The sequence below is a fragment of the Ictidomys tridecemlineatus genome, chromosome 2 (genome assembly GCF_052094955.1).
Source record: "Ictidomys tridecemlineatus isolate mIctTri1 chromosome 2, mIctTri1.hap1, whole genome shotgun sequence".
In the NCBI taxonomy this organism is placed as follows: Eukaryota; Metazoa; Chordata; class Mammalia; order Rodentia; family Sciuridae; genus Ictidomys; species Ictidomys tridecemlineatus.
The window spans coordinates 107,385,417-107,403,518 of record NC_135478.1 but is presented as its reverse complement, the minus strand read 5'-3'; the positions used below and the strand labels follow the sequence as shown (position 1 = coordinate 107,403,518).

The 18,102-nt window shown below is 41.3% G+C and overlaps 1 protein-coding gene and 1 long non-coding RNA gene across 12 annotated transcripts in view; one reads left to right on the top strand and one right to left on the bottom strand.

Moving 5' to 3' along the window:
* Positions 1-18,102, bottom strand: part of Znf84 (zinc finger protein 84) — a 60,264-nt gene that overhangs the window by 24,158 nt on the left and 18,004 nt on the right. Inside the window, exons 1-3 of one of the 11 annotated variants that reach the window (XM_078039482.1) lie at positions 5,300-5,499; positions 4,505-4,610; positions 3,887-4,079 (exon numbers count right to left, since the gene is read on the bottom strand). The exons of 1 other annotated variant lie outside the window; for it this stretch is intronic. The gene's annotated coding sequence lies outside the window, so the exon portion shown is untranslated. Of the gene's footprint in view, positions 1-3,886; positions 4,080-4,504; positions 4,611-5,299; positions 5,610-18,102 lie in introns of those variants that run through there. 9 more of the 11 variants (XM_078039489.1, XM_078039484.1, XM_078039481.1 and 6 more) reach the window with 9 other exon arrangements.
* LOC144375295 (uncharacterized) lies at positions 5,817-8,412 on the top strand. The gene is made up of 2 exons (XR_013434948.1): positions 5,817-7,556; positions 7,644-8,412. It is a non-coding gene; the product is annotated as an uncharacterized LOC144375295 (long non-coding RNA).

Sequence of the window (18,102 nt, the reverse complement as noted above, 5' to 3'; positions counted from 1 at the left end):
GCAGGACAGTTTTCATTTCTCATGGACAACCCTGTAAGGAATTTAATATAGTCCCCATTTTATATAAAACAAAATGATGGTGGATGTGGCTCAGTGGTAAAGTGCCCTGGGGTTCAATCCCCAGTAACAAATTTGAAAAAAAAAAAAAAAAAGGGAGAATTACAATGTCTTCTCTCCTTTCAACTGTGTTCAAGGTATTTACCACTAATATTATCACATCATTTGTTATTTGTGTATATTTATGTAGTTATGTATAAACACATACACCATAAATTCTGGAATTAGCTCTTCTTTCCATGCACACATTCTGTCACTTATTCCCACAAAAACATAAATGAAGAACAAACTGTATCACTCCTAAATCATCTTAAAAAACCAACCTCTTGGGGCTGGGGCTGTATCTCAGTGGCAGAGTACTTGCTAGCACATGTAAGGCACTGAATTCAATTCTCAGCACTACATAAAAATAAACAAATAAAATAAATGTATGCTCTCCCTCTGCAACTACAAAAGTAAAAATAAAAAATGTTACCAGATATTTTAAAAAAAAGAAACAACATCTTGCCTATAATCCCAGTGGCTCAGAAGAGTGAGGAAGGAGGGTAATAAGTTCAAAGCCAGCCTCAGCAATTTAGCAAGGCCATGAGGAACTTATGAGACACTGTCTCAAAAGAAAAAAAAAGGGGCTGGGGTTGTGACTCAGTAGTAGAGTGCTTGCCTAGCATGTGTGAGGCACTGGATTCAATTCTCAGTACCATATATAAGTAAATAAATAAATAAATATCCATCAATAATAAAAATTAAAAAAAAAAAAAGAATAAAGAAAAAATGAGCTGGGGATGTAGGTCAGTAATTAATTGCCCCTCGATTCAATCCCTGGTAGACAAACAGCAACAAAAACAAACAAAAGGGCTGGGGTTGTGGCTCCATGGTAGATCAATTGCCTGACATGTGTGAGGCACTGGGTTCAATTCTCAAAAATCCATATGCAACAAAATGAAATTAAACCCCTATCTATCACCATACACAAAATTCAATTCAAAGTGGATCAAGGACCTAGGAATTAAACCAGAGACACTGTGCCTATCAGAAGAAAAAGTAGACCCTAATATCCACCATGTGGGATTAGCCCTAACTTCTTTAATAAGACTCCTATAGCAGAAGAATTAAAAATCAAAAATCAATAAACGGGATGGATTCAAATTAAAAAGCTTCTCAGCAAAAGAAGCTATCAATGAGGTGAAGAGAGAGCCTACATTTTGGGAGCAAATTTTTACCACTTGCACATCAGATAGAACTCTAAGCTCTAGAATGTATGAAGAATTCAAAAACTTAACACCAAAAAAAAACAAACAACCCTATCAACAAATGGGCCAAGGAACTGAATAGAACTTCTCAGAAGAAGATACACAATCAATCAACAAATATATGAAAAAATGTTCATCATCTCTAGCAATTAGAGAAACACAAATCAAAACTATTCTAAGATTTCATCTCACTCCAGTCAGGATGGCAGCTATTAAGAATACAAACAACAGTAAGTGTTGGCAAGGATGTGGGGAAAAAGGCACACTCATACATTGCTGGTGGGACTGCAAATTGGTGCAACCAATATGGAAAGCAGTATGGAGATTCCTTGGAAAGCTGGGAATGGAACCACGATTTGACCCAGCTATCCCACTCCTTGGTCTATACCCAAAGGACTTAAAATCAGCATACTATAGTAAAACAGCCACATCAATGTTTATAGCAGCACAATTAACAATAGCTAAGCTGTGGGACCAACCTAGATGCCCTTTAGCAGATGAATGGATAAAGAAAATGTGGTATATATACACAATGGAACATTACTCAGCAATTAAAGAGAATAAAATCATGGCATTTGCAGGTATATGGATGGAGTTAAACAATATAATGATAAGTGAATTTAGTCAATTCCAAAAAATCAAATGCTGAATATTTTCTCTGATATAAGAAAGCCAATTCATAATGAGGTTGGGAACGGGATCATGGGAAGATTAGATGAACTCTAGATAGGGAAAAGGGGTGGGAGAGGAAGGAAAGGCAACGGGGTAAAAAAGATGGTGGAATGAAATGGATATCATTACCATAAGTACATACATGAAGGCATGAATGGTGTGAATATACTCTGTATACAACCAGAGATATGAAAAATTGTGCTCTATATGTGTAATATGAATTGTAATACACTCTGCTGTCATACATATTAAAATAAAAAATTAAAAAAGTATATAAAACAAAGGTCCATTGACAACTAAAAAAAATTTAAAAAAAAAAAGAAAAGGGAAAAAAAAGCTCTTCATTTACATATCTTTTTGTGACCCAAATTTCAGTGCCACCTCAGGAGGACAGATTTCTCTGTTATAGAAGCAACTTATTTATATCCTAAACTGTGATAACACATGCATTTGAGATCAGCAACTAGCAGTTACCATTAAACAAATATTAGTAGTAACTATTGTTGCAAAAGTAAAATTATGACAACATTTTTAAATGTATACAAGAAAAACATTACAAGTAACTCCTATCGCTAATCTAGCCACTATTTTTATTATTTTATTATTTACTTTTATTTATTTATTTAGGTGGTGGTACCGGAGACTGAACCCAGGGGTGTTCTACCTCTGAACTAATTTTGAGACTGTGTCTCATTAAGTTGCTGAAGCTAACCTCAAACTTGGAATCCTCCTGCCTCAGCTGCCCCACCCCTACCCCAGTAGCTGAAATTACAGACATCTGTCACCACACTGGCTACAGATAACATTCTTAAGAGATTGAGGAAGCTAGGGATATAGCTTGGTGGTAGAGGGCTTGCCTAATATGTGAGAGGCCCTGGGTTCAATCTCCAGTATCATCAAAAAAAGAAGAAAGGAAGGAAGGAAGAGGGGGGGGGGGAGAAGAGGGGAAAGGGAGGGGGAGGAAGAGGAAGAAGAGGAAGGAAGAACAGGAGGAGGAGAAGGGGGTGGAAACAACCTAGCAGGTCACTGTGGTTTACATCTGTAATCCCAGCTACTTGAGAAGCTAAGAAAGCAAGATCATAAATTCAAAGCCAGCCTGGGCAACTTGGTAAGACCATGTCTCAAATAGAATAAAAAGTGCCAAGATGTAGATCAGTGGTACAGTGCTAATGCACAAAGTCCCAGATTCAATCCCAGGTACAAAAATAAGTAAAATTTCTGAGCAATTAGGAAATTATAGTCCGCACGTGTGCATACACACACAGATATACCATGAACCAAGAAGATACTCCACAAGAAACCTAATTTTCTTTGCATTATGCTTTCACTTAGTTTCACAGAATAAAATTATGACAATGTAAACAATAAATCTCTTTATCATTCAAATCATTTTCTTCGAAGATAGCTGAATTCACAGTGCAATTTCAACTTCCTTTATAAGCTTGTAAAAGTCTACTTGGTGAGGGTTAGTTAGATTTCACTGAGAATTTGTCAAAAGGAGAGATATGTGAAAATGAGTTAGATTTCATGCAGAGAATATCAAAGATTGAGAATTTCAGGTGAAAGGGATGTGATAAGCAATCTGGGTAGTTTTAAAATATTTCTAAAACTAGGTGTGGTCACACACCCCTGTAATCCCAGCTACTCAGGAGGCTGAAGCAAGAGGATCACAAGTTGAGGCAGCCTGGACAACTCAGCAATATGCTGTCTCAAAATAACAAATAAAAAGATTCAACACTTGAGGCTCTGGGTTCAATCCCCCCAGTACTGGGGGGAGAGGAATCTGATATTTGTTACTCTGTAGACTCTAGACCTGCCTTTACTCAGTGAAACAAATATTTACAATGTTGGACCTTGAAGGAGGAGTTATCCCTGAACTAACTCTCTGATAGTCTGTCCTCACTTACCCCCTCAGCAAAAGAAGTCTAAAGCCCCTCACTGCAGAATGTGGCTCATTTTAACTTCATTGGCTTCATTTTATCACCGTGGCAGTTTCCTGCGAGCACTACATTGCTCCCTGTGATAGCAGCTCTCACGTGCATCTTTGAAAGGGAGGGGCAACTTGCATTTTCATCCTACAGTTCCAGGCTTCTTCGAATTCTAAGAGAATATGCAAGAAAGACAGAGAAGAAAAAGTAACTTACTTGTCATGCACCAGATGATTTTTCCCCACAAAACCCAGTGCAGAAAACCCAGTACAGAGAAACAGCAAGGAGACAAGCACTTTGAATCCCAGAGATTTGGGAGTCAGCAGACTGAGGCAGGAGGATCCATTGCAAGTTTGACACCAGCCTCATCGACTTGGGAAACCCTATTTCAAAGCAAAAAAGGACCTGGATACCGGGATGTAGCTCAGTGGTACAGGACACCTAGGTTCAATCTCTGGTGAGAGAGAGAAAGACAGTGTGAGTGTGTGTGTGTAACAAAGAGGTTCACCTCTTTCCCAACATGTACCAGGATGCCAGGAAGCCTCACACCTGGGCCCTGGACCTATGCAGTTCTGTTCAGAGCCTGTGATCACTCACCACAAGACAGAGGGGTGGAGTAGGCAAAGGCCTTCTCTGTTCTGTCTACACTCAGGACACAGGTGCAACACAGTCCCATATACAGAACTGGTATCTCCCTGACAGACTAGGGACAAAAGCAAGAGAAACAGACAAGTCATCAGGAGCCTGATGAGAACTCCCGGAGTAAGTTTAAATTCCCCACTTTGAACAAAACATTTTAAGGAAAGATAGCAATGATATGCCGTTATGACTTAAAGCAGCATGTTCTCAATCTTCTTTTTTTTTTAAGTAAAATAAATATAAAAAGGTAAGACGCATTAAAAAGCGTACCTACGTTTGCTGACTATAAAGGCACCAAGGCGACTACCTTCGGTCATGTATCAGGAATAACGCTCTTTTTAATGTTTATTAAAATGCTTGAAACCCATCACACATTTCATATTTATCATAACTGATCAAGAATTAAGTCCTTGACTTCAACAAAACAACCTGCCAGCAGAGCGGTGTCAGACCAGCACCACCGGCTGAAACAAAAGCACAGTCAGCATCAGGTTTCACAACGGCAAAAGTCTCTTCGATGAAAAGGGAAGCCAGTATCAAACCCAGAGCCGGCTTCAGGCCAAGAAGGGCCGCCAGGGTCAGCCTCTGCCAGGTCACCTACAGAGCGCAGCAGCCGCCCGCTACCAAGCCCGGCCTCCGCGCGCCCCCGGTTCCTGCCCGCATTCCCGCCCCGCCCCGCCGCGCGCCCCCGGACTCGCCCCCAGATTCTCGCCCGCGCTCCCGCCCCGGCCTGCCGCCCGTCGCAGACACCACCTCCCCTCAGCCGGCTCGTCACCCGGATCCCCCAACATCGTCGCGCCGCCCAACCAGAGGCAGAAATACGCAGCCCAGCGCCGGCCACCGAGGCCCCAAGGAGACAGCGACCTGCGAGCACGCCTCCGGGCAGCGAAGGACAAAGAGCAGGGTGGCTCGGCAGAGAGCGCTTGCGCGATGGAATGTCGCGCAGAACTACCGCTCCCAGTGTGCTCTGCGGGACGCGCGCCCCGTCCGATACGCAGACGCCCGAGAAAAGCGCACGTGGGGGAAGCCCCTGGAAGAAGCCCGTGGGAAAGTCCGTGGGAGAGCCCGTGGTTGGAACGGTGGGAGCAGCTGTAGGAGCAGCCGGCGGTGGAGCTGTGGGAACTGGAGGACCGTGGGAGGAGCCTTTGGAAGGAGCCTGGAGAAGGTGGGGGGGGCGTGGGAGGAGCCTGGAGAAGATGGGGGGCCGTGGGAGGAGCCTGAAGAAGATGAGGGGCTGTGGGGGCTGTGGGAGGAAGGGGGCCGTGGGCGACCTCTTTAGGCAAAAACTACCTCCTGATAAATGTCTCTTTTTTTTGGGGGGGGGTGTTGATAGACCGTTATTTATTTATAAACCTAGTGCCGCACACATGCCAGACAAGTGTGCTACTGCTGACCCCAGCCCCAGCCCCAGCTCCTAATAAATGTCTTTGTTTCTGTACCTTGGGCTCTGTTTAGTGGGAGCACACCCTTGAAACACACAGCGGCTCTCACTAAGGATGTAGCTCAGCGGTAAAGCACTTGCCTAATATGCAGAAGTTATAAGTTGCCTTCCATGCCCAGCACTGAAGAAAAAAAATTAATTCCTATTGGCTCTGTTGTTTGCAAGAGGTTCCACAGAAGCATGCCCTCAGAAGGCCTGTATTTGTTTGAAGGTGTTCATTAGGCACCTCTGAATCCATCTGAAATCGCACCTAATCATATTATAGCCTGCCCTGCATTTCATCTTTTTTCTGAGGACCTTGCTTTTGCTGAGAAGGTTATTGAATAGAAAGACATTTCCTCCTTGTAATAGCTCAGTTTTAGTTTCTCATTGCTCTGATTTTGTTATAAGCATCGAGAAAGCCAGGTAGTGTCCTGAATACATTGTTTAAAACTCACTTATCTACAACATTAGAGGTCAGTAGGTAATGTTAGTTGTGGAGCAGGCTTAGCTGCAAGGTAGCCTGGACACTTGACCCCCATTTGTTTGGTTCATGATCACTTGTTTGCCTCAAGTCTGAACACTCAGCCCCCACTCATCTAGTGCAACCAAAACCCACCCTGCCCTGTCTGCCTGAAGGCAGAAGATGACACCCTTAGCAACTACTGTATGATCCAATCACTGTGCGCCAACAAGGCAGCTTGCAGACCCAAACACCCCATTAGATTTTGGCTATAAAAACTCTCTCCTGCTGCCCCCACCATCTCTCTCTCTCTCTCTCCTCTCTCTCTCTTGCTTTGCTCTGAGAAACTAATGTGACTCCATTTTTGAGAAACCAGCCTCTACCTCAGAGCAAAGCGTGTCCAAGGAAGGGGGTGTGACCCTTTTTCTTGGAAAAACCCACAGAGCACTCCTAAGCACATACCCATCCAGCTGAGTTGTTTGTCTGTAAATAACAGGAGAGGAATGTGGCACCACGTGTCCCTGACTCAGTAAGGCTAGGTAAGGACCCATAGCAACCCCTCTAGCAACCTCCAATCAGCATGAGATAGGGAAAATACCTGGAATGCCAGATGACCCCTAAGTAGTTTATGGTGGTTGATAACATGTTGGGAAATCATGTAGTTCAGCACGTACACCCCTCATGGCCTAAACCAATCAGTTCAAAAGAATGCCCTTCTTGTACTAACCAATCACCTCTAGCCATCTTGTTCCCGCCATTGAATGTGCTAATCAATGTTAAGAGTTGTGGTTTGATTTTCCCTCGGGATGGAATGATTTGCTGTGTGATGTAGTGATGCATAGAGTATCCCCCTAAAACCTATAAAATCTCACTGAACAAAGGACCAGGGCTCACTCCCTGGGACCGCTGCAACGGAGCGGTTGTGAGTCCAGGCTCGAGCTTGCAATAAATACTCTTGTGTGATTGCATCAGATTCAGCTCCTGGAGGTCTATTGGGGTCCCACGAATCTGGCATAACATCTCCCCCACCTTTTCTCTCTCTCTCCTCCTCTTTCTCCTATCGATCAAACATCGCCACAATAAAGATCTCTTGGTCGCTCCAAGTGTCATGGTTACTTTCCTTTCAGGTAAATTTTCCATTTTACATCTACAAAACAAAGTCCCATTATCTCCGTGTTCTATGGAATTTCACTATGTTCCTTCAAATTCCCCAGCAAACTCCTTCACAAAGGCTCTGCTGTTACCCTCTCCAAGGCCCTTCAGGCTTTAATAATATATTCCATGAGCTTCAAGCATGTGGGAGGCCACTCTGAATGATTTGTGTTCTCAGTCCTGGAGTGAAGAAGCTTTGACACTACCTGGACATTGCCCCGGTCCCGGAAGTTTGAGGATGTGTCTTCAGACATAGGTGTGTCGCCCCATGGATTGAGCTACACTCACCTGTTCCTTTGTGATATTACCCCTTTTCCCTGTTTCGGATAGAATGTAGAGAATCAGAAGTAACTGTGTTACTATTACTGTCCTTGATGGAGTCTGCCTGCAAACAGGATATTCTGTCAAGGTATAGATATGTAACAGCAGACATGCTTGAAAACAAGGTGTCTGCTGTCCTTGGGAGGGTCTACTCGCAAACGAGAGGGTCCTTCAAGGTTTAGATAAGGTAACAGTGGACATGCTTGAAAACGAGATGTCTGCTGTCCTTGGGAGGTCTTGCCTGCAAACGGGATGTTCTGCCAAGTGGGCTAGGAGGGTGCTGAGAAAAATTTTTTATCTGTTCTAAACAAAGAGCAGAGCTCAGCATACTCTAGGTCAAGAGTAGATTAGCCATGAGAAGTGGGTCACTTCTGATTAGAAAGTACAACTTCTGTATGCTATGTTTAATTAGCTGAAAGACCTGATTTATTAATGTTGGAAGGCTGCCTTCTTTGTTCACAATACTATAAAAAGATTGCTTGTACACAATAAAGGACTTTTTTTCTCTGATGCTTTGCTTGCTCTGCTTCTTCTTCTTTCTTTTCCCATGCTGACCTGCAAGTGAATTACTGCAACAATGTTCCATGGAAACACTTTGTGTGTCCCTTTCTCTTGTTCTGCCTTTGGGTATGGCCTTCCTAGATGTCAGTCAACCTGCTGACAGCAGACCTCAGGAAGCTAGACTCAACCCCCTGAAACCTGATCCCTTGCCTCATTTGAATGGCTTCTTCCCAATAAAAGGGTTTAGCAAGTGCACTCGCAAGTTCTCTCTCTCTCTCTCTCTCTCTCTCTCTCTCTCTCTCTCTCTGGACCCTTAAGGTCAGAGGAGCTGTACAGGAACCAAAGAAAAAGGTATCTCTGGCTCTTGTGTGGTTATTTCGTGCAGCCCAGTTCCCCTGGAGTGACCCTGAGTGTTTCAGTGAACATGACACTTGCAAATTCTGGGTGGTAACACCCAGTGCCATGTTTTAAGTTTTTATTGAATAGCACCCCACCCCAGTACCAAATTTTTATTCCCATCATAACTGCTTTCCAAAATATCACCCAAAACTTTATAACATACATGACTATGAAGATGTTATTATTTTTCACAGTTGGACTACTTGAAGTTTCTTAACATTGCAGCCTCTCAAGAATTGCTTTACTGACGTAAGCCAGTGATCCCAATGACTTGGGAGACTGAGGCAGGAGGATTGAAAGTTCAAGGCCAGCCTGAGAAATATGGCAAAACTGTTTCTCAAAAACTAAAAAAAAAAGTTTGGGGATGTAGCTCAGTGGTAGAGTGTCCCTGGATTCAATTATGGGGAGTTAGGGTTAGGAGAGGACTGCTTACATGATAGATGGTTTTCAAGAACAAGTATCCCAGGAAAAAAGAAAGACACACATTGCTTTTTATATTCTGAAAAGTGTTGCACCATCACTTCTGAAAGAACCAGAAAGTCCAGTGGTCCATTTTCAGAATACAGTACTCAGCCTTAAATCTAAAATTAGAATGAAAGAAAGGCCCCCAGAGGGGATCTAGAGAAGGGAAAGTTGCAAAATAGCACTACAGCCTGTGGGTGTGGCAAATCCAAAGTCCACTGCACCTGAACAGCCCCTTGACAAACAGGAGGGCTGGGAAGGGGTGGGCCTGGCCAGCAGAAAGAGAACAGCAAGCTGCATGTATGTCAGAATGCATTCACCCTAAGAAGACTTTCCCACCACAAGATAACAAAGGGACTTGGGGATAACTTTAAATGACCCAAGGCATATTTCTTCAAATAACCCAATAGGAGACATTAAAACCTAGGTGACTGTACAGACGCCATAGTACTCAGCCAATAAGGAACCAAGGAAGGGATCTTGCACTCTAGATTGTTATGGCAAGATTGCCATAAATCACCTAGTCTATCTTAAAGCAGGAGTCAGAACCTTTATTCACCTGCTGGTGGTCCAGATCCACCAGCTAATGGGCCAAGGAGCAGGCTGAAAATCTGTACCCTTCGACCCCCTCCTGGGGTTTGAGTATACCTTTTATAGTCCAAAACCACATTAATAATAAGTGGCTGTTGCTATGATTCAAAACCATGAACAAACATCTTGAGATCTGAAATCATAAGCAGAAGGGAAGTGAGTCAAAATGACCCTAGTTGAGTATAAGTTAAAGAATAATTACTAACATCTAGATGATCAATCTCTAACAGGGTACATTGTCCAAGAAAAATGGGAGTCAAAGAGAATGATTTTACATTGTATAAGAATTTCCATTTTGTGTTGCCAAACATGCTGTGTTAAGAAACTGTTGATGGGTACAGAGGCGGGGTGATCCCATGGGAGAAGCATTTCTTACATAATGTGGAGTCTCCATTAAAATGGAGTCTACTTGGTCACTGCCCATATAACCTGGCCCATAACAAGGGAATAAAATGCTGGTTGTACGCAGTATATACATTTCTGATACCAGATGCCAGATCTTGCAAGACAATCATTAAAATAAAGCCTCTGCTTGTGTTGTAAGTCCATTCTTTGGGTTGGACTGGTGAGTGTGTTTCTCACATTTCCACCCCATTCTTTTGGCTTAAAGTAAGTTACAAAACTCAAAGCAGTGGGATGAGAATTTCAAAGGGAGGAACAGCTAGGGCACATTATAAATGATTTATGAAATGAGAGCTACTGTTAGAGCCATCTTTGGAAAAGAAAATATTCCACCTGTGTCAATAAGGGTCAATCACTGGGATTTCCTATGGTCGCCCTAATACAGGCATATACGAAGATGTGAAAAAGAGATCTGGATTCCATTTATCTGAAAAATTTCATCTATTAGATTAGCCTATGATAATTTCTTTTGCTGTCTCTATACTAATTTGGTGTAAAGGTTTTTCTAAGATTGTAAAGTGAATTTAGGGATAATTTATCCTTTAATTTTTTTCTTATACTTCCTAACATATAATGATAAAGTCCTCAATGTTTGGTAAACTTTTCCTAGAGAATCATTTAGGCTTCTTATTCATTTATTTCAAATTCATTATTTGATTTATTCAGTTTTGCTTTTTCTGCTTGGTCAACTTTGGCAATGTATAATTCCCTAGAAGATTAAAAAATGTTATCTAAGATAATATTGAAAGGTTATCTAAGATAGCACATTTAGAGATTTATGGTTATTCTTTGTATTCTCTTCATTTTCAAAAATCTAAACTATCTATATATCCTCTTTTCATCTAATATTATTTTTAGGTACTTTATCATAAATGCCCACAAATCTATCCCCCAATCTGAGAAATAGGAAGCCACAAATAATTTGCAAACTCAGTTTACTGTTCCCTCTTCCCCACTCACTGCTTCTTCCATAGAGATAGAAGCTACCTTTTTTGGTTATCATTTCTAGCTTTTATTTGGGGGGGGCATACCAGGAAATTGAACCCAGGGACACTTAACCAGTTAGCCAAATCTCCAGCCCTTTTTTATATTTTATTTAGAGATAGGGTCTCACTCAGTTGCTTCGGGCCTCACTAAGTTGCTAAGGCTGACTTTAAACTCATGATCCTCCTACCTCAGCCTCCTGAACCGCTGGGATTACAGGTGTGTGCCACCATGCCCAGATCCTAGATTTTTTTGTTTAATTATTTTATCACATCAACATATATGTCTAAACAACATGAAATTCCATTTCACTTTATTTTGGTTTTCACCCTGGTATTATGCTACCTGTAGCCTTTTGGCAGTTACCTTTATCATATAGTGATATCAGTCTGGAATGTGAACATGTTGCTTATTCTATTGCAATTTATTTGGCAGTATTTATATTCATTGACTAAATATAATAGTTTATTTATTTCATTTTACATATTTATTAGATTTTTCATTTTCATTGAAAGTTTTTTGAGATAATTACAAATTTATCTACAGTTGCTGGGTATAGTGGCACATGCCAGTAGTCCCAGGTATTCATGGGCACTGAAACAGGAGATCCCTTGAGCCCAGGAGTTCAAGACCAGCCTGAGAAACAGAGAGACCCCATCTTCAAAAAAATTTACCTGCAGTGTGAAAATTAATAGAGAAATCCCTTCTACACATTTCCAAATTTTTCCCACTGTTATCATTTTAACAAAATTATTACAATATCTCAGCCTTTGATAAAATACACAATACTTAAAAATTGCCCAGTTTCTCTTATACTTGGGTATGTATTAAGTTCTGTTTAACTTCATCACCTGCATAAGTTCATGTATCCACAACCAGAGTTAAGATATTTAAGAGTTCCAACACCACAAGTAAATTTATTTTTATATATTTTATACTTGATACTATCAGATATGGATTCATAAGGGGCAGGAGAATTATGTTCTATGCTTTCTATAAGACTATATGATCTAGTAGGTTTACACTGTTATTCAAAATATCTATTTCTTTTTTAATATTTATTTTTTAGCTTTAGGTGGACACAATATCTTTGTTTTATTTTTATGTGGTGCTGGGGATCAAACCCAGTGCCTCACGAATGCCAGGTGAGCACGCTACTACTTGAGCCATATCCCAGCCCCTATCTATTTCTTTTTTAAAAATATTTTTTAGTTGTAGATGGACACAATACCTTTATTTATTTATCTTTATGTGGTGTTGAAGATGGAATCCAGTGCCTCATCCATTCTGGGTGAGTGCTACACCACTGAGCCACAACCCCTGTCCCCAAATCATCTATTTCCTTGTTAATGGTTATGGGTTAAATGGTATCTACTTTTACCAAAAGAGATTGTTGGAATCTTAACTCCCATTCCTCAGGGTATCATCTTATTTGGGGATAGGATATTTACAAACCTAATCTTGCTAAAATGATGTCATTAGGGTTGTACCCTAAGCCAGTATGACAAGTGTTCTTATAAACAGGGAAGTTTAGACACAGACACCTAGAAGATGAGGTAAAGAGACATAAGAAGACAAGGGAGAGGTCTAGAACAGATCCACCCCTCATGGCCCTCAGAAGGAGACCAAAACTGAAGACAGCCTCCAGAATTGTAAGGCAATGCATCTCTGTTGCTTAAGCCACCTAGTTTGTGGCTCTTTATTATGGAAACCCTAGAAAACTAATACATTGATTTACTGCTTAATTGTTCTACATATTATTGGAGGTGGTATATTGAATCTCCAACTATAGCTGTTGTTGTTTCTCTCCTTATTTCTGTGAGATTTTTGCCTCATATATTTTGATTCTCAGTTGTTTGGTACATATAAATTTATAATTGCTATTGTAGTCTGCTGCCTCTGACCCACATGGGCAGCTGAATTTAGGGTCACTCGTGAGAATTTCCAGGGACACTAAATAAAACATAGACACACACTTTACCTTTAAACAAGCTTCAGGATGGTTTCTGCACTCTCAGCTTGCAGCTCCCCAAATGGGAGAGCAAGAGAAAGTCACCAGAGGCTGGCGAGAGAGAGCGAACACGTTCGGAGTTGGGCTTTTATTGGGGGGGACCTTTATTCTTAGAAAGCTCCATCCAAAAAAAGCCAGAAGGGGCAGGGTCACAAGGGACCAGTGAGTGTAATTCAACCTCAGGGGTGACACTCACATCTGAAGACATACCCTCAACTTCCAGAACCGGGATGACAAAATGTAGTGATTGGTCAAAGCCTCTCCTCTCGCTTCAGGATGGAAGGTGTGGATCATTCAGAATGGCTCCCTGCAGTAGTCACTCTTTTATCTTTATAAAATGTGGCTCTGTCTCAAATAAAAATTTTGTTTTAAAGACTATTTTGAGGGATGGGAGTGTGGCTTAGCTTGTAAGCATACATGGGGCCCTGGGTTCAATTCCCAGCATAGTAATGTAATAAAATTATAGTCTATTTTGTCTGATATTAGGATAATCACTCAAGTTTTATTACAGCTACTGTTTGCAAGATATATATTTTTTCATTCTTTTACTTCTAGTCTTTTCATATGTTGAATCTGAAACAGTCTCCTGTAGAGTGCTCATAGATTTTACTTCATTATCCAATTTCATATGCCATGCCTTTTGATTAACTAGCTCATTCTCATTTGTTATGGATATAATTGGATTTATAACTGCTGTTTTCCCTTTTGTTTATTATGTCTCATAATTTCTTCATTAATTTCTTTTGCACTAAGTAAATATTTTTAATGTAAATTTGCATCTTTTTTTCTTCAGTACTGGGGAATGAGCAGTGAGGTTCAACCATTGAGTCAAACCCTCTATTTTCATGTTTTAATTATTTTGAGACAGAGTTTTGCTAAGTTACTGAGGCTGGCCTCAAATTTGTGATCCTTTTGTCTCAGCCTCCCAAATAGGTGGGATTATAGGGGTGCATCATTGCACCTGGCTGCAATGTTTGTGTTTTATTGTTTTGCAGTACTGGGGATTGATTCCAGAGATTTTTTCACTTGCTGGACAAGTGCTACACCACTGAGCTAAACTTCAAGAGCCCATTTTTATCATGTTCTTTTGCGACCGGGTCTTGCTATGTGGTAGGGACTTTTTCAAAACAAAGGAAATATGGTACCATCAGTATCAGTGTGCACATTCCATAAGTCTTTTGTAACACTGTGTCAACCCTATAGTATACAGATACAATTCCCAGGCAGACCTTGTTACCTTGCATGGAAGCTGGCATGAAGAGAAGACTGAGAAGAGCTGATAAGCATGTGACTCCTGGTTGGGCCCTCCATCTCTGAATAAGAATCTGCTGAGCCAGTGCCAGCACTCAAAAACACACTTCCTGCTGAAGGCCCAGGTGTCCTGACTCTCTATGCCAGAATCCTGCAACAGCTAAGATGCCCAGGCTGGCCTTGAACTTGCCATCCTCCTACCTCAGGCTTCTGAGTCACTAGGATTATGGGTAGCTTAAAGCTTGTAATGTCTTTTTCTTAGAGATTTTTTTCACCATTTTTTTTAGTTACTTCCTCCAGGGATAGCTACTACTGATTTATACTATTTTAATTTGAATCAGATGTTAAAAATATTTTTGAGCTGGGTGTGCTGGCACACACTTGTAATCCCAGCGGCTCAGGAAGCTGAGGCAGGAGGATGGCAAGTTCAAAGCCAGTCTCAGCAACTTAGTGAGGCACTAAACAACTCAGCAAGACCCTGTCTCTAAATATTTTTTTAAAATGGCTGGGGATATTGCTCAGTGGTTAAGCACCCCTGGGTTCAATCCCCAGTATCAAAAAACAATCCTATTATTCATTTGTTATTATTATTGGGGAGGGTATTAGAGATTGAGCCCGGGGAGACTTTACCACTGAATTTACCTAGCCCTTTTTAAATTATTATTATTTTCAGTTGTATATGGACAGAATAACTTTATCTATTTTATATGTGGTGCTGAGGATCCACCCCAGTGCCTTACACGTGCTAGGCAAGTGCTCTACCACTGAGCTACAACCCCAACAAAGCCCCAACCCCTTAAAATTTCTTTTGAGTCAAGGTCTTGCTAAATTGCCCAGACTGGCCTTGAACTTGTGATCCTCTTGCTTTAGCCTCCCGAGTTACTGGGATTACAAGCTTGTACCACTATGCCTACTAATTTTATATCTTTTAAAAAGCCGAGGAAGTGTATATTTACAGCTTTTGTTATGCTTGCCATTTGTTTTCTCTGATTCTATTCATTTGCTGCACTGGCCTTAAGTTACTATCTGGAGTCTTTTCCCTGGCCTGACACAACCCTGCTCCCACCTTTCTTCTTCCTTCCTCGTGGTGTTATTGATAGAGTCCACTTCTCCATGCAGGGGAGGTGGAGGGGAGCAGCACTGCTTTATACACATAGGACTCTTGGTTGGCACTCTAGCTCCCCCTGAACACCCCACTTCCTGCTGCCCTCCACTGTTTCTAAAAACAAGTTAGCTGTTGATCTTAATGGATTTCCCTTGTGTTCCATTTCTCTTTGATGCTCTCAACATTTTCTTCTTTTCAGATTTCAGCATTTTTAATACTATATGTTAGATAGTGTTCTTTCTTTGTATGTATTCAACTTGAAGTTTACTGAGCTTTTTCAATGTATAGATGAGAACTTTTCATCAAATTTGGGAAGTTTTTAGGCCTTTCATTGCCTTTTGGGCTCCCTTTTCTCTCTCCTCTCTTTCAGGTACTTCCATTGTGGGTATGCTTGATTTTGTCCCATACTTATCTGAGGCTATTTATTTTTCTTCATTCTTACCCTCTCATCTTTGGATTACATAACCACGATCAACTTGTCAGTTTTTTAAATTCTTTTTTCTGCTAATTCAAATCTGTTGATGATCTTCTCTACTTAATTATTATTTTAATATTCCTTATTTGATGAACATTATCTTTATACCTTCCTTTATGTCTTTGAACATTCTTAGAACAGCTGCTTTGAAATCTGTTATCTGCTACTTGGTCATGCCTACAGGAAGTTTTTGTTTCTGTTAAGGCAATTTTGTTGCCTGCTGTTTTTCTCACATTATCAGTCAGACTTTCCTGTTTCTTTTTATGTTTTAGATAATATAAAAACTCAACTTTGTATATGGGTTCCTTAGGCAATCATAATTGTTACAGCCAACTGTTGGCATAGTGACTGGCAGGTTACTTAGGTCTTTCTGTCCCATGGGGTGACATCTTTGATGTCAGACTCAATGAGAATGCAGACTCAATCACCTACCATCACTGTGATGACAGTTTTGGCAGGGTCTTCTCTCTCTTCGTCAGCTGTTGACTATTAATTGCTAGCTATTGTTTTGACCTTAGAGGTAACTGAATCTATTCTAACATCTGATTCAATTAAATCTGGACAGCTTTACAGGAATAGTGTTTGAGGTCATTGGCTATGTCAGGACCCCAGGAGGGTGTATTTTAGCTGTCTCTCTCCCTGGTAACTCCAGCAAATTAGGAACTTAGCTTTTGTCTCCAATGAGTCTACCAGTCTCCTCTTAATTCCATAGCATCACAACTTCATTGGAGGATCCTATAGGCTGGACTTACACTCCAGCCCATGAAGCCAGTTCCTTTAGGGAGAAACCTGGAACTCTGCTTCTCCCCATGAGCATAATTTTGAGTCACAGTCCTGGAGCTGGAGGTGGGGACAATGGCTCATTTTTCTTTGACTTACCCCTACCTTAGGATCTGGAAGCTCAGTAGGGGGATGAAAAAGAGCTATGGTCTCTGGGGCTCTCAGCTTGTCTCTCCTGGTGTGAAATCTCTACTTTAAGAGTGGGCTGGGGTTGTGGCTCAGCAGTAGAGTACTTGCCTTGCATGTGCAAGCCCCTGGGTTCGATCCTCAGCACCACATACAAATAAATAAATAAAAATAAATAAATAATTATATTTTAAAAAGAAAGGAAGGAAGGAAGGAAGAAAGGGAGGGAGGGAGGGAGGGCTGGGTGAGGATGACTTGGTCCTTGTATTTTCAACATGCTAGACCTCATGTGGATCCTCCATCCCATGAGTGAAGGCTGGATGGAAAAGGAGCACCCACATCTTGGGAACCCTTGTGTGGTACTTCATCTCTGCCACGGGTAAAACTGGGCATGGGGGCAGGACCTGAAGAGGCACCATAGGCCTCAGCTGGGAGCTGGAGGAGTGGAAACCCTGGGACTTTTTACACTTCCCAAGTGGAGTTTCCACCACGGTGAGCTGGAAAGGAGGGAGTAAGATATTGCTCAGATGCCATGGACTCTCACTCATCACACCAAGTTTAGTAGGTTTTCTTGAATATGTTTCTCCATTTGATGTATGTCCTTTTGCTGTTTCCAGAGATTTTAAATTCTTTGCAGCTTCACTGGGATTCAGTCCAAAGAGCTCCTTAGTCTGCATGCTGGAAGGAGAACTCCTTATCCCATCCTCTTTTGAGTACTTCTTTACTTTCTAGCACAGCAAGATAATCAAATTTCATCCCATATTTTCCCAACTGCAGCACTAGACTGAGCCATTTCTCCAAGGCTCTCTAGTTCCTTTGCTGTCTAACTACTGGTAGTTAGACAGCAAAGTAGGAACAGCCAATGTGCTTATTTTTATTGGATGTAAGTGTGTCTCAGATCTGTCAGGATACAGTGCAAGAAGTATGCACATCTGTGTATATGTCTTTACACACAGTCATGAATTCATACTGACACTTCCCATTCCAGTCAAAATTCCTAACTTCCTTTGCCAACAGTGAGAAACCTGGCTCTCATTTTCCATACTATAATTACTTGCTTGGTCTGGAATACACATTAGTTTCAGTATTGCCTATCCATATCACTGTGAAGAA